Here is a 15,224-nt window from a genome sequence, read left to right on the forward strand (position 1 = left end):
AACAAATGAATTCTAGTACTCCGTTGTGTATTTTGAAAGAGAAAATATTGCTTCAAAACATTATATTGCGTTATGCCAAATGTTGTCTTCCCAATCATTGCTCTGATTTGCAGTTTAAATATCTAAACTTCAAAAATAGAGTTAATTCATAATCAGGCCACATGGTTCTTATATTCTGTAATGTAATGTGCATAGTCTTATTTATTCTTATGGAAAACACTTTTTGGTATTTCTCTAGAACTCCACAGTTCTTACCTCTATGAAAGGGGAGTTTATAGAACATAAGTTTGATCTGGGCTCTCTCCATTGGAGACTGCCCCATTTTAAGTTAGTGAAAAGTAGCTGTCAAATGTGTTTCTGGAGGACTGAAGTGACTTGAAGGGTTGAACGGGAGACCTTAATACTGACTTTTTGGATGTTGATGAACAACTACAATGGACAATAATTTTCTCTTCCTTTAATTAGTGCAAGTCTGCTCCATCCGTTTACATCTAACCAGTGATTTTATGAGCGATTTAGCATGGTTCCTAGTTAATAATAACAAGGTAAAAGTGTAAGTTTAAAAAGGAGAAGGCTTAAAGTGATATTTGAGCAAATATTTTATGGCTTTACACCTCCTACTTGTGCCATTGTTTTTCTTTAGAGTTATAAGATTTAAATCTTATTCAGTCATTTACATAATACAGAAGAAAAAGGTATTTGGCAACTGGAAATTCATTGCTATGAATGCAATAGACAAAAGATTAATATCATTTGTCACCTAAGAACTGTGTTGCTATCGTATATTTTGACCCAATGAGCCCAGTGTTTTGTATTAAATACTGATTACAGGTGTGAATTCTGCAAATAGTTTTGAATTCTTCGTGACTCTTTTGTTTATTAATTTAATTTAATTAAAATTAAACTAAAAAACTAACCAGTTTTAGCTGCAGGATCTGGTCTGGGGGTGGGAGCACTCCCCAGGTGTCCCACTCTACTTTTTAAAATGTGTGACTGCGCTTTCTGCTGGCCTGCCATTGCCACTGCTGCCACCACACTGCTTCCACTCCATCCTGGCTCCGCCCCTCCTACCTGTCTGGATGAGTAGTTCTTCTTTATATCTTTGTTTGTTGGACTTCCATGCAGCTCGATTTTCTGGAACTTTTGGTTGTCTCTAACTTTGAGGTAGTTGTATTCCTTCTTAGTTGTGGAGAGAGATGCAGCATGTCTATCTAGGCCTCCATTTTGACTGGAAGTCCATTCTTTTTTCTAGGATTGCTTTGGCTATTCAGGTCTTTGTAATTCCATACAAATCTGATGATTTTTTTCTTTTATTTCTTAAAAAAATGTCATTGGGATTTTGATGGGGATTGCATTAAATCTGTATATTGCTTTAGCTAATATTGGCATTTTTAATTCTGTTTATTCTTCCAATTCATGAACATGGAATCTTTTCATTTCATCGTGTCTTTTTCAATCTCTTTTAATAAGGCTTTGTAGTTTTCAGTATATAAGTCCTTTACATTCTTTGTTAAGTTAATTCCTAGATATTTTTTGTTGTTGTTGCAATTGGAAAATAAATTGTTTTTTAATTTTTTTTCTTAAATTTCATTGCTAGTATATAAGAATACAGTGGATTTTTAAACCTGCAATATTACTGAATTTGTTGGTGATTGTTTTCTGGTGGAGTCTTTAGCTAACAGTTTTTTTGGAGGAGACTTTAGGATTTTCTATGTAAAGAATCATGTCACCTGCAAAAAGTAACACTTCATTCTCAATTTGGATGCCTTTTATTTTATTTTATTTTCTCTTGACTGATTTCTCTAGCTAGGCTTCCAGTACTTGTTGAATAAGAGTGATGAGAGTGGGCAACCTTGTCTTGTTGCTGATATTAGAGGAAAAATTTTCAGTTATTCATCACTGAGTATATTAGTTGAGGGTTTGTTATGTTAGTATAGCCTTTGTTATGTTGAGGTACTTTCCTTCTATACCATTGTTATTGAGTGATTTAATTATAAATGGATTTATTTTCTAATCAAATGTTTAATTGTATCTGTTGATATGATCATATGATTTTTGGCCTTTATTTTGTTTAATTATTATTATTTTCATTTTTTGCCTTTTTTATTGTTCTTTTACAGTTGTCCTGATTTTTTCCCCATTGCTCGCCCCTGAACCCCCCCCTTTCCCTGCTCCCAGAGTCAATCCCCACCCTGTTGTCCCTGTCCATGGATCATTTATACGGGTTCCTTGAATGGACCTTTCCCCTTCTTTTCCCACTTTTTCCCCTCACTCCTCCCCTCTGGTCACTGTCAGTCTGTTCCTTGTTTCCATGCCTCTGGTTCTATTTTGCTCATTTGTTTTTTTTATTCATTAGTTTCCTGTATTAGGTGATGTCATATGGTATTTGTCTTTCACCGCCCGGCTTATTTTACTTAGCATAATACTCTCCAGTTCCATCCTGCTGTTGTGAAAGGTAGGAGTTTCTCCTTTCTTTCTGCTGCATAGTATTCCATTGTGTAAATGTATCACAGTTTTTTGATCCATTCACTTACTGATGGACACTTAGGGTGTTTCCAGTACGTGGCTTTTGTGAATAATGCTGCTATGAACGTGGGGTTGCATAGGTTCTTTTGAATTGGTGTTTCAGGATTCTTAGGGTATAATTCCAGAAGTGGAATCTCTGGGTCAAAAGGCAGTTCCATTTTTAGTTTTTTGAGGAAATTTCATACTGTTTTCCACATTGGCTGCACCAGTCTACATTCCCACGAACAGTACAGTAGGGTTCCCATTTCTCCACATCCTCGCCAGCACTTGTTGTTTGTTGATTTGTTAGTGATGGCCATTCTGACTGGTGTAAAATGGTATCTCATTGTGGTTTTTATTTGCATCTCCCTGATGGCTAATGATGTTGAGCATCCTTTTATATGCCTCTGGACCCTGTTTATGTCCTCCTTGGAGAAGTGTCTATTTCAGTCCTTTGCCCATTTTTTAATTGGATAGTTTGTCGTCCTGGTGTTGAGTCATATGATTTTTTTATGGATTTTGGAGGTCAAATCCTTGTCTGAGGTATCATTGGCAAATATGTTTTCCCATACGGTTGGATCCCTTTTTGTTTTAATGATGTTTTCTTTAGCCTTGAAGAAACTTTTTAATTTGATGTAGTTCCATTTGTTTATTCTTTTATTCCCCTCATCCTAGAGGATATATCAGCAAAAATATTGCTGTGTGTGATATCTAAAATTTTACTGCCTGTATTTTCCTCTAGGACTTTTATGGTGTCACAGCTTATGTTTAAGTCATTTATCCATTTTGAATTTATTCTGGTGTATGGTGTAAGTTGCTGGTTTAGTTTTGTTTTTTTGCAGGTACCATTCCAGTTCTCTCAATGCCATGTGCTGAAGAGGCTATTTTTACTTCATTGTATGCCCATGCCCCGTTTGTTGAACATTAATTGACCATAGAGATCTGGGTTTATTTGGGGGCTCTTTGTTCTGTTCCATTGACCTGTTTTTCTGTTCTTATGCCAGTACCAGACTGCTTTGATTACAGTGGCCTTGTAATGTAGTTTATCAGGTATTGCATTTCTTCCTTCTTTGTTTTTTCTTTCTCAAACTTGCTGAGGCTATTTGGGGTCATTTTGGTTCCATATAAATTTTTGTAATATCTGTGAAATATGTCATTGGTATTTTAGTAGGGATAGCAATCTATAGATTGCTTTGCCTAGTATGGGCACTTTAATGATGTTAATTCTTCCAATTCGTGAGCATGGTATGTGCTTCCTTTTTATTTATTTATTTTTTTTGTACCTTCCTTAATTTATTTCTTCATGTCATGTAGTTTTCTGAATACAGGTCTCTCACCTCCTTGGTTAAATTATTCCTAGGTACTTTATTTTTCTTGTTTCTATAGAAATTGGGATTTTTTTCCTAGTTTCTGTTTCTGATATTTCATTGTTGGTGTACAAAAATGCCTTCAATTTCTCAATATTGACTTTGTATCCTGCTATTTTGCCATAGTCACTTAATAGGTCAAGTTTTTTTTTTTTTGGTGGAGTCTATAGGGTTTTCTAGGTACACTATCATGTCATCTGCAAATAATGACAGTTTTACTTCCTCCTTTCCAATTTTTATGTCTTTTTAAAAATCTTTTTCTGATTGCTGTGGCTAGAACTTTCAATACTATGGTGAATAAAAGTGGTGAAAGTGGTCACCCTTGTCTTGTTACTGATCTTAGGGGGAAAGCTTTTAGTTCTTGCCTGTTGAATATGATGTTGGCTATAGGTTTCTCATATATGGCCTTTATAATGTTGAAGTATGCACCCTCTGTTCCCACTTTGCTGAGCATTTTTATTGTAAATGGGTGCTGTATTTTATCAAATGCTTTTTAAGCATCTCTTGATATGATTGTGTGATTTTTATCTTTCATTTTGTTTATGTGGTGTATTACATTTATTGATTTGTGAATATTATACCATCTTTATATCCCTGGGATGAATACCACTTGATCATGGTGTATAATCGTTTTAATATTGCTATATCTGGTTTTTGCCAATATTTTGTCGAGGACATTGACATCTATGTTCATCAGTGATATTGGCCTGTAGTATTCTTTCTTTGTTGTCTATACCTGGTTTTGCCATTAGGGTAATACTGGCTTCATAGAAAGAGTTTGCGAGTCTTCCCCCTTCTTGAATTTTTTTGGAATAGTTTAAGAATGATAGGAGTTAGTTCTTCCCTAAATATTTGATAAAACTTGCCTGTGAAGCCATCTGGTACAGGGCTTTTGTGTATTCTTTATTTTTTTAACATTGTATATTACATTAATCAATTTCTATATGTTGAATCATCTTTGTATCCCTGGAAATAAACCTTTTCTTTTTACATAAACCTATTGGTAAACACACACATACACGCAGACACAAAACACCAAACTCAGACATAACTGAAAAAAAGATGAAACGGTAGAAAAGTATGGAATACTAGTTAACAAAACAGCAGACAGAAGCATAAAGGGAAATAACCAATGAAGGCACAGAGCTACCAGAAAACAAAAGATATAATGGGTATAGGAAATCTTCATTCATTAATGATTGTCCTAAATGTAAATGGACTGAATTCACCAATAAAAAGACACAGAGTAGCATATTGGATCAAAAACCACACCCAACCCTATGCTGCCTTCAGGACACACTTCTAAGCTGCAAAGACAAATAGAGACTCAGAGTGAAAGGGTGGAAAATGATTCTCCAAGGAATTGACATTCACAGAAAAACAGGTGTAGTCATACTTATATCTGACAAAATAGATTTCAAGATCACAAAGGTAACAAGAGACAAAATTGGACACTTTATAATGATAAAGGGGACACTACATCAAGAAGACATAACACTCAATAAGGGAGCACCAAAATATATAAAGCAATTGCTAAGAGAACTAAAAGAGAAACTGACAGAAACACAATCATAGTCGTCGGCAGCCGTCCGTCTCGAGAGACAATGGTGTAGCTTCTTTTTTTTTTTTTTTTATAATGTTTTTTATTGATTATATTGTTACAACAGTTCCAATTTTCTCCCCCTTGCTCCCCTCCACCCACCACCCCCCTCCCCCAGCAATCCCCCCCAAGTCCATACCCCTGGTTCATAGAAATTCACTATCCCCCCCCTCTCAAATATTAGGACCCTTTGTAATCTTGTAAAGGACAATGGGCGAAGGTCTCAAGCTCCTCTAGCTGCTTCAAGCTGGACATGGTCGTCGTCCTACCTACCCTTGGGTCCAGAAAACCCTAATAAGAGTGGGGGTGTGGAGGGGAGGGTGGCCTTCCCACATGGGGAAGGATCGTGCAGACTCCAGGTCAGTTGGCTGTCTCCGGTCATCGGCGTGCTTGGTTTAACAGGCTGGTGTCCTTGTTGTGTTCTGGGGGCAACAGATTTGGCGAAAAGGGTTAAAAGACATCATTCAATCCATAACTACTAGATGACAGAAGGCAGGGATTAATTTTTCAATGTTCCATATTAGGGAAAGAAAAAAAAAAAAAAAAAAGGCTTCTTTGTAAGAAGGTGTGCTAGGCACAACTCGCCTGTCCAAAACCCTTTTGCCCATTATACTTAGTTTGGGCTGAGGTAAATAGTTTAGGTATTTCCCCCTCTCAGACCTCTGGGCCTTTTCTGTCCAAGCCATTAGGATAGAAAAGAAAAAATATGGAACGCTTCACGAATTTGCGTGTCATCCTTGCGCAGGGGCCATGCTAATCTTCTCTGTATCGTTCCAATTTTAGTATATGTGCTGCCGAAGCGAGCACATGGTGTAGCTTCTTAAGAGTCTATCTGCACCACCAAGAATGGTTGTGCAGTCCGACTTGGGAGTGACACGGTATCTGTCTCCTCCCGTGTTGAATCGACATCTTGCGATGACGCTGGAGTGTCCTCTCCAGTGAAGCTGAAGCTACAGAGCCTCGAGAGACGATGGTGTAGCTTCTTAAGAGTCTATCTGCACCGCCGAGAATGGCTGTGCAGTCCGACTCAGGAGTGACACGGTATCTGTCTCCTCCCGTGTTGAAGCGACATCTTGCGATGACGCTGGAGTGTCCTCTCCAGTGAAGCTGAAGCTACAGAGCCTGGGCAGGGTGATATGGAGGGTCTGCTGTTGCCCATGCAGCAGACCCCCCCTCTCTTCGCAGCTGAAGGATCCAAGGGAAAGACGGAATCAATACAGCTTGGCTTCAGGTGCACCGCAGGAGTTGCCGGTGTTGACTACAACGTCAAACCGCCTTAGGGACTCCGGCTCCGGATTTTCTGTCGGAGTTTACTCCCTTAGCCTTCCCCTGAAGAGGTATGCCGCAAGGCAGTGGAGGTTTTTTGGAATCAGAGTTTTCCTTCTCTGATGTACCCTGACTGGAAGATCGAACCAGCGACACTTAGCTCGCAGGCCGACGCTCAATCCACTGAGCCAAACCAGCCAGGGGACCTAAATACCCATTGACAACTGTAGCTATATCATCCAAACAAAATCAATAAAGAAATATTGGCCTTAAAAGATACATTATATCAAAGATATGTGATTGCCATTTACAGAGCCTTTCATCCCAGAACATCAGATCATAGATTCTTTTCCAGTGCACATGGAGCATTCTCAAGGTTAGACCATATGCTAGGTCGCAAAACTAGCTTTAAGATATTTAAGAAGACTGAAATCATACCAAGCATATTCTATGACCACAATGCTTTAAAGTTAGAAATTACCTGCAAAAAGAAACTCAAAAACCCATAAATATGTGGAAATTACACAACATTCTACTTGAAAATGACTGGGTCAAGGAAGAAATAAAAGATGAGCTCAAAAGCTATACAGAGATAAATGAAGGTGATAATATGACATATCAAAACTGTTGGGATTCAGCAAAAGCTGTAGTAAAAGGGAAGTTTATATTATTGCAGGCCTATCTCAAGAAACAAGAAAAATGTCAAGTAAACAACTTAACATTACATTTTAAAGAACTAGGAAAGAAACAACAAAAACAGCACAAACTCAGCAGAAGAAAGAAATAACAATTAGAGAAGAATCAAATGAAATAGAGAACAGAAAGACTATACAAAAATTAGTACAACAAAGAGCTGGTTCTTTAAAAAGATCCATCAGTTTGAAAAACCCATGGCTAGACTCACTATGGAAAAAAGAAAAAAGAGTCGCATAGACCAAATTAGAGATGAAGGAAGAGAAGTTACACAGATGTAACAGAAATACAAAGGATCATACTACAATACTATGAAAGACTTATGCTATCAAATACAATAAACTAGAAGAATAATGGCTAAGTTTCTAAAAATATATAACCTTTCTAGACTGAGTCAATCATGAAGAATTGGAAAATCTTAATAGACTTATCAATGAAATTGAAGCAACCATCGAAAACCTCCCCAGGACTAGATAGCTTCCCTACTGAATTATGCCATACAGTCAAAGATGATTTGATACCTATTTTTCTCAAACTTTTCTGAAAAACTGACAAGGAGGCAATGCTTCCTAACACATTTTATGAGACCAACATAACCCCGATACCCAAACCTGGCAATGATAACACACACACACACACACACACACACACACACACACACCAATATCTCTGATGAATACAGATGCAAAAACCCTAAACAAAATGCTATGCTAGCAAATCAAATAAAACAATGCATTAATAAATACTACATCACTACCAAGTGGGGTTCGTGACTGCATTTTGCTATGAGAATGATATAGCTGTAAGCAGAGTTGGTTGATGTTAAAATGGTCTGAAACTTGTTAAACACTGATTTTCCGTTTTGAGAAAATATCTAAATTGCCCAATACCTTTGTGGGATTAAATTTTATCTTTACAAAAATGTGGGCTGACTGATATTTCTTAGCTCCCTGCCAGCTTTTACCTATCTACATACAGGGTTCATTTAGGAAAGCTGTTAGGCAGGAAATAGGACCCACTGTTTGGGCAGAATTTTAACAGCTGGGGCAGTAAAAGGACTATTCCAAGAGTTTTTCTTGCTTATAGGATATTAACAGAATATTTCACAGTAGATAGATGGACTTATCCTGCTGCAATAACTCCTGGAATTAGAAAATCTTAAGGGGTCTTGCAATCACTTTATCTGAGTAAAAGAGCAATGAACTATCAATGGGGGTTTGGACTGTTTATTTGTCAACTTTAGAGATGATACTGTAAGCAGCAATTGTCAACCTTTTTTTGTCTCACAGTGGGTAATAAAATACTGCACCACATCAAAAAATATATATTTTTGCCAACTTGACAAAAAATAGGTATAATTTTGATGCATTCACACTAAATGACTATTGTTGTGTTCACAGTTGTAATTTTTTTGTTTGTTCTTTTTTAATATGATTTTTTGATTATGCTGTTACAGTTGTCCCAATTTCTTTTCCCTTTGTTCCCCTCCACCCAATGACCCCCCTCACTCCAGTTGTCCCCCCCACCTTGGTCCATGCCCATTGGTTGTACATATAGTTCTTCTCAACATCTTCCTGTCTACTCCACTCCCTCCTACTATGCTTCTCAATTCCTATACCATTTCCCTCCCCTTTCCCCCTTCCCCCTCCCTGCTGACCTGTCCCCAAAAATGTTCCCTGTACCTATAATTCTTTTCCCACTCTCATTGCCTACTTAGTCTGCCTTTGTTTCAATTCCCTAGCTTCTGTTGTTGGTTGTTGTGATATAGTTTTCATTTGAATGTTCATAGGTTTGATCCTCTATTTCTTCTAGTCAAGTCCCTTTAACCTTTCATATAACAGTGGTTTGGATATGATGAACTCCTTGAGTTTTACTTTGTCCTAGAAGCACTTTCTCTGCCCTTCTATTCTGAACGACAGCTTCACTGGATAGAGTAATTGTGGTTGTAGGTTTTTGCTTTTCATTACTTTGAATATTTCTTGCCAGTCCCTTCTTGCCTGCAGGGTCTCCTTAGAGAAATCAGCTGATAGTCTAATTGGGACCCCTTTGTACATAATTCTCTTCTTCTCTCTTGCTGCTTTTAAGATTCTCTCTTTATCCTTAATTTTTGACATTTTGATTATAATGTGTCTTGGTGTGGTTCTCCCTGGGTCCAGTTTTTTTGGAACTCTTTGTGCTTCCCAGACCTGTAAGTCTATTTCCTTCCCCAAGCTAGGGAAGTTCTGCTTCATTATTTTTTCACATAATTTTTCCATTTCTAGTTGTTCTTCTTCTCCTTCTGGCAACCCTATGATTCAGATGTTGGCCTGCTTATAGCTGTCCCATTGGTTTCTGAGCCTCTCCTCATTTTCCTCCCTTTTTGTTTCCTCTTTCTGCACTGGTTGACTGTTTGTTCCTTCCCTGTGTTCGGATTCGTTGATTTGATCCCTGGTTTTTCTGCCCACATCACAAATTTCATATGTGTTTTTGTTCATTTCAGAGAACTAGCCTTCACTCCTTCCCCATCTTGTTTAAGATCTGCCGTTAAGTCTGTAAGCATTTTTATAACCAAAGCTCTGAACTGTGCCTCAGAAAGATTTCTTATCTGCTGCTTCATTAGATTAGATATTTGCTGTCTGGTCAGCTGAATGATTGGAATCTCTATCATGATCTGTGTCATCCTGACAGTTTTGTGTTTACTTTTGCTTCCTGGATAGAGTTGTCACACCTCCTATGCTATAGGGGGCGGAGTCCTGTGTACTCGTCACAACCAGGCGACCCTTCTCACCACGCTGTGGCATTTTCTGTGGGGGTGGGGATCCAAGATGGATTCTTGCTGTTCACTCTCCGTGAAGAGACTGGGAGCCTCCTCCTCCATTCCTACCCCGCAAGGCCTCACAGTCCGAGGCAATAGGGGTCTGCCTTCCCTGGCATTGGAATCGAGAAGCTGACAGGTTTGATCTGCAGCCAGGGGTGCTCTCCAGGTGCTTCTTGCCTCCCCTTAAATACGGGTGTCTGTGCTTACTGCCATTGCCACTGCTGCCGCCACGAGAACAGCTTGACCTCTCTGCCCCAGTTTCTCCCCATCTACCCATCTGGATGAGCACCAATTCTTTATAACTTCATATGTTGGACTTCCATTTATTTTCTGAAACTTCTGGTTATTTATGGTTTTGCGGTAGTTGTATTCCTTCTTAGATGTGGATGAAGACAGAGCAAGTCAGTCTAGGCCTTCATCTTGGCTGGAAGTCTCCTATGTGTCATGGTTGTCATTTTTTATTTGACAATTTAAGGGAAAAGACATCAGAGACCCTGACTAAATGGTCAGTATTGCATATTTTAAAAAATTTTGCAACACACCAGTTGAAAATTGCTGCTGTAGGTCAAGGTGACCTTGAAACTGCATTTATTGCTTCTCTTGACATTTGAACCTAAAAGTGACTATTGGGAGCTAAAGAGATTTAATGAGTTTTTTAGCCAAAAAGTTAATTAAAGAAGTTTTCTACTCATTTAAATTACTTCAGCTGACTTTATTAGTAGTAATACTGTAATAGCTTTGACAAATTTTTAAGTACCTGGAAGTCATTGTCAAATGAAGGGATCAGATATTAATTTTCACATTTCTGGGCACGGCTATTTGGGACATATTTACTACTGCCTGGCATGTGTTCAAGGGGAAGCTAATCTAAAGAGAGGCTGCAAATGGAGAGTAACTTTTCAGCCTCTGGAGATAGCTTGAAATTAGAGATGAGCTCTCATTGTCTCCCAATATGTAAAATTTGGCTGAGAGTCCAAGTATATATAAGATTTATGAGACAGTTCCCAAGAGTTTAAACTATAAGAATTTCTTAGTAACATAATAAGTTATGCTTTTAGTGTCCATTAACTGATGAAATGCATGACAGAAAAGCTCCATGAAGTCAGGAACATTTAAAAATAAATTCATATTATTTGCTCTTTATGTCTGATAGATTATCTGTAAATCACATATCTTCTTATAATACTTCACTGGACTCCTAAGGCTTTAGAATAAAATAAAACTCTTTAAAAATATTTTTTACTTATTGATTATAGAGTGAAACATTGATGTATTGTTCCACTTATTGAGGCACTCATTTGTTGATTGTTGTATGTGCCCAGACTGGGGACTGAACCCATAACGTTGGCATATCGGGACAATGCTCTAACCAACTTAGCTACTGCTCAGGGCCTAAAATAAAACTCTTTATCATAGCTCTTAATGTCCTATGAGTCCTGGCTCCTGCCCACCGTTGTGTCACTCTCTTGTCCCTTTATTTCTTGCTCACTTTATGCTTCAGCTACACAGATGAAGCACATCCCAATCTCTGGGATTTTGTTATGTCAGTTGACTTTGCCTTAGTAGCTTGAAATTGGGTATGGCAGGAGTATTTATACCATGGAAATTGGCAAGCACTACAAACCATGGCTTTTTTGTTTCTTGTCCCTAGAGTGCCAGTTCACCAGCACACTATTATATAGAGCTAATATTTTAGAGGCTGACTGACAGTTTGATGATGACAAATCAATACGGCTAGCACAGAATAACCAAATTACTCATATTTCAAAAGCCACAAATTTGGGGCATGGAAGAGAAAGTTTTTTTTTTTTTTTAATTGATTATTTGTCCACAGAAGCAGACAAGAAAGATCAAAATCAAGATCTTTGCATTTGTTTCTCACACCTCCCAGGTCAGACTGCTGATTTCTTGCAAAATGTTAAAATACATACTGTGGGTTAGAGCAGATAGCCACCTTCTTGAACTTGTGATAGTAGCTCTCCCAGCTCCCATACTAAAAGCACAGTTCAACTATCTCATGTGCAGCATCATATCTTAGAGTGAATGTTTTAGACTATTTCTTCAGGGAAAGAAAAGGATTCAAAGAAGATTTAGATGGAAGATCTGAGTGATTATAATCTATAATGTTGGAGCAAGTAGAGACTAATGAGTGTTGACCTAAGGTTTTGAGTCCTTCAATGGGAAGGGATTTAATGGAAAATTACAGGAAAGGTGTGGCGTTAAGTACTCACTGAGAAGAACATATTTCAGTTACTACACAGAGGTGCAAAGACTTCTATCTTGTTGTCAAGGAAGAGATAGATTATTTGTGGCATTCCAGAGGCAAACATGGTATTGGACAATACCTCTACAAAAGGATACATGGTGAGATATAGGTACTGCATTTCTCAGTTGGTTTTAAAGTGACACACAAGCAAATATGGAAGCCTCAAGTTTGTTTTTGCAGAGAAAAAGAAGGACATTTCATAATACTTAAGGGAACAATCCATCAAGAAGATATAACCCTTACAAACATATATGAACCTGATATAGGACCACAGAAATATATAAGGAAAATCTTAGCAGACTTAAAGAAAGATATCAACAGCAACACACTCATAGTAGGGGATTTCCACACCCCATTGCCAACAATGGGCAGATTTTTCCAAGCAAAGAAACACCAAGGATATTGAGACATTGAACAACACTCTAGATCAAATGGACTTAATTGATATATACAGAACCTTTTATCCCAAAGAAGCAAAATATACGTTCTTTTCAAGTGCACTAAGAACATTTTCAAAGACAGACCACATGGTAGGACACAAAACAAGCCTCAACAAATTCAAGAAAATTGAAAATATACCAAGCATCTTCTCCGATCACAATGGCTTGAAACTAGAAACCAACCTAAAGGAAAAAACTCAAGAACATTCAAATTTGTGGAGACTGAATAACGTGCTATTAACTAATTAATGGGTTAATAATGACATCAAGGAAGAAATCAAAAAGTTTCTGAAAATAAGTGAAAATGAACACACAACAGCCCCAAACCTAAGAGACTTGAGATTGAATGTTCTTCATTTAAAATGAAATTTGACAAGCAAAAAACAGCCTGAAATTTCTCTCTTCTTTCTCCCCACTCTTTTGATAAGCACTTGAACATTTGGATAATTCTAAGGGATTGTGTTAGACCTCATTGTGTCATCTTTTTGACGTCTTCATAAAATAGTTAATAATACTGTTTGTGAGAGCAGAGGAAGTGGCTTTCTTCAATCATCTTTGGACTGAATTAAGTATTTCTTGGAAGAGAGATTTATTTCTAATCTTACATCATCTCTAGGGCTTATATTTTTAATGGAGCACTATTAATATTTCTCAAAGGGTGAGATACCATCTGCAGCTAAACATGACAGGATCCTGGAATTGATAACATCTAATCTTTATTTTATTAGAAAATATGAACCCTTTGATGGCCTCATTCTCTGACCCAAACAAAATAAAGTTCAGTAAAGAGAATGTTATCATTTGATTAAAATTAATTTTATGAAAATAAAATAAGTTCTGATATTTGGAAAAATAATCCTAGAACAATAGAGCTAATGAGTCCCTATAAAGGTACTACTGATATTGAGGTCAGGAATGATGAGGATAATTAGGACCTTGAGAATATCATGCTAATTGAAATAAGTCAGAAAGTTAAGAACCATATGATATGTTGGTTACCAGAGGAAAGGGGAAGATGTAGAGGGGGCCAAACAGATGGTGATGGAAGATGATTTGGCCTGTGTGGTGGGCACACAATGCAGTGTACAGATCTTGTATCATAGAAGTATACACTTGAAACCTACATGATCTTATTAACCAATTTCACCTTAATAAATTTAATTAAAATTTTAAAGGAAGGAAGGGAGGAAGAAAGGAAAGAGGGAAGGAAAGGAGAACTCATGAAAATCCTAGATGGGGGCCAAGTTTTACGTTATGTATTGTAGACTCAAGAAAATCAACTCTACCTCAGGAGAAATAAAGTTTTGGCAATCCAAATTAAAAAACAAAACAAAACAACTAATTAGCCCTATTAAATGAATGTAAAGATTTCACAAGCAGGCTTTTTAAATAGAGCCTATTCTGTAGTCCTTATTCACTGGCCATTCATCACCTTCTCTTTATTAGGGTGAAAATTCCTGACATTAGTATTTAAATGCAGGACATATAAAAGAGAACATATTAAAGAAACAATATTGAATATATCAGTGCAGTCAACCAGTATTAAATATCTATATCTAGGTAATTATTTAAATGAGCAATAGCTTTTTATTTTTCCAGATAACATAATTATTTTTCATAAACTATCTTTAAAATTAAAAAATTTTCGATACAGAAATCTTTCTCTTTCTAGACAATCTGATAGAGAAAAGTAGAAAGAAAAATAATATAATTCTGCTCCCAAAGGCAACTGAAACCAAATGCTAATGTCTTATTTTCTTCTGATATTGTTTCAAGTCATAATAGTATATTCTATTCCTACCCTTCCTAGTACTACAGCTACAATTAATACTACTATCAGCTTTATTACCCAACATTTACTGAAAGTAACTATATTTTCACTGGTTCTCACATATAATTCTATTAGGTTGGTAATTCTTAAAATGCCATTATACAAATGATAAAATTTAAATTTAGAAAAGTAAGACAACCTGCTTGAGGTTTAATAGGTGGCAAGACTCAGATTGGGGTCCTGGATACATGAAATAACTTCAAAGATTATTTTCTTTACATCATCACATGCCTACTTTCTTATTCTAAAAATAATTATATGTTCTGCACTTTTACTTTACAAATAGTACAAGAATTTACCCATACCATTCATATGCTTTATAAATATAATCTTATTTATATTATAACAGTCCATTCTACAAATATTTTCCAATTAATGCATCTTTTATTATTTTCATTTTTGAGTTTTTATTAAATTTATTGAGGTGACATTGGTTAATAAGATTATATAGGTTTCAAG

The 15,224-nt window shown here is 36.8% G+C and overlaps 1 protein-coding gene and 1 non-coding gene across 4 annotated transcripts in view; one reads left to right on the top strand and one right to left on the bottom strand.

Annotated features, from left to right (window-relative positions):
- Nucleotides 1–15,224, top strand: part of PRKG1 (protein kinase cGMP-dependent 1) — a 1,228,801-nt gene that overhangs the window by 156,422 nt on the left and 1,057,155 nt on the right. The gene's annotated exons all lie outside the window — the stretch shown is intronic.
- Nucleotides 6,173–6,279, bottom strand: LOC150010070 (U6 spliceosomal RNA). The gene has a single exon (XR_016511613.1). It is a non-coding gene; the product is annotated as a U6 spliceosomal RNA (small nuclear RNA).

The sequence above is a fragment of the Furipterus horrens genome, unplaced genomic scaffold, assembly GCF_987537825.1.
Source record: "Furipterus horrens unplaced genomic scaffold, mFurHor1.1.pri manual_scaffold_5, whole genome shotgun sequence".
NCBI classification, from domain to species: Eukaryota; Metazoa; Chordata; class Mammalia; order Chiroptera; family Furipteridae; genus Furipterus; species Furipterus horrens.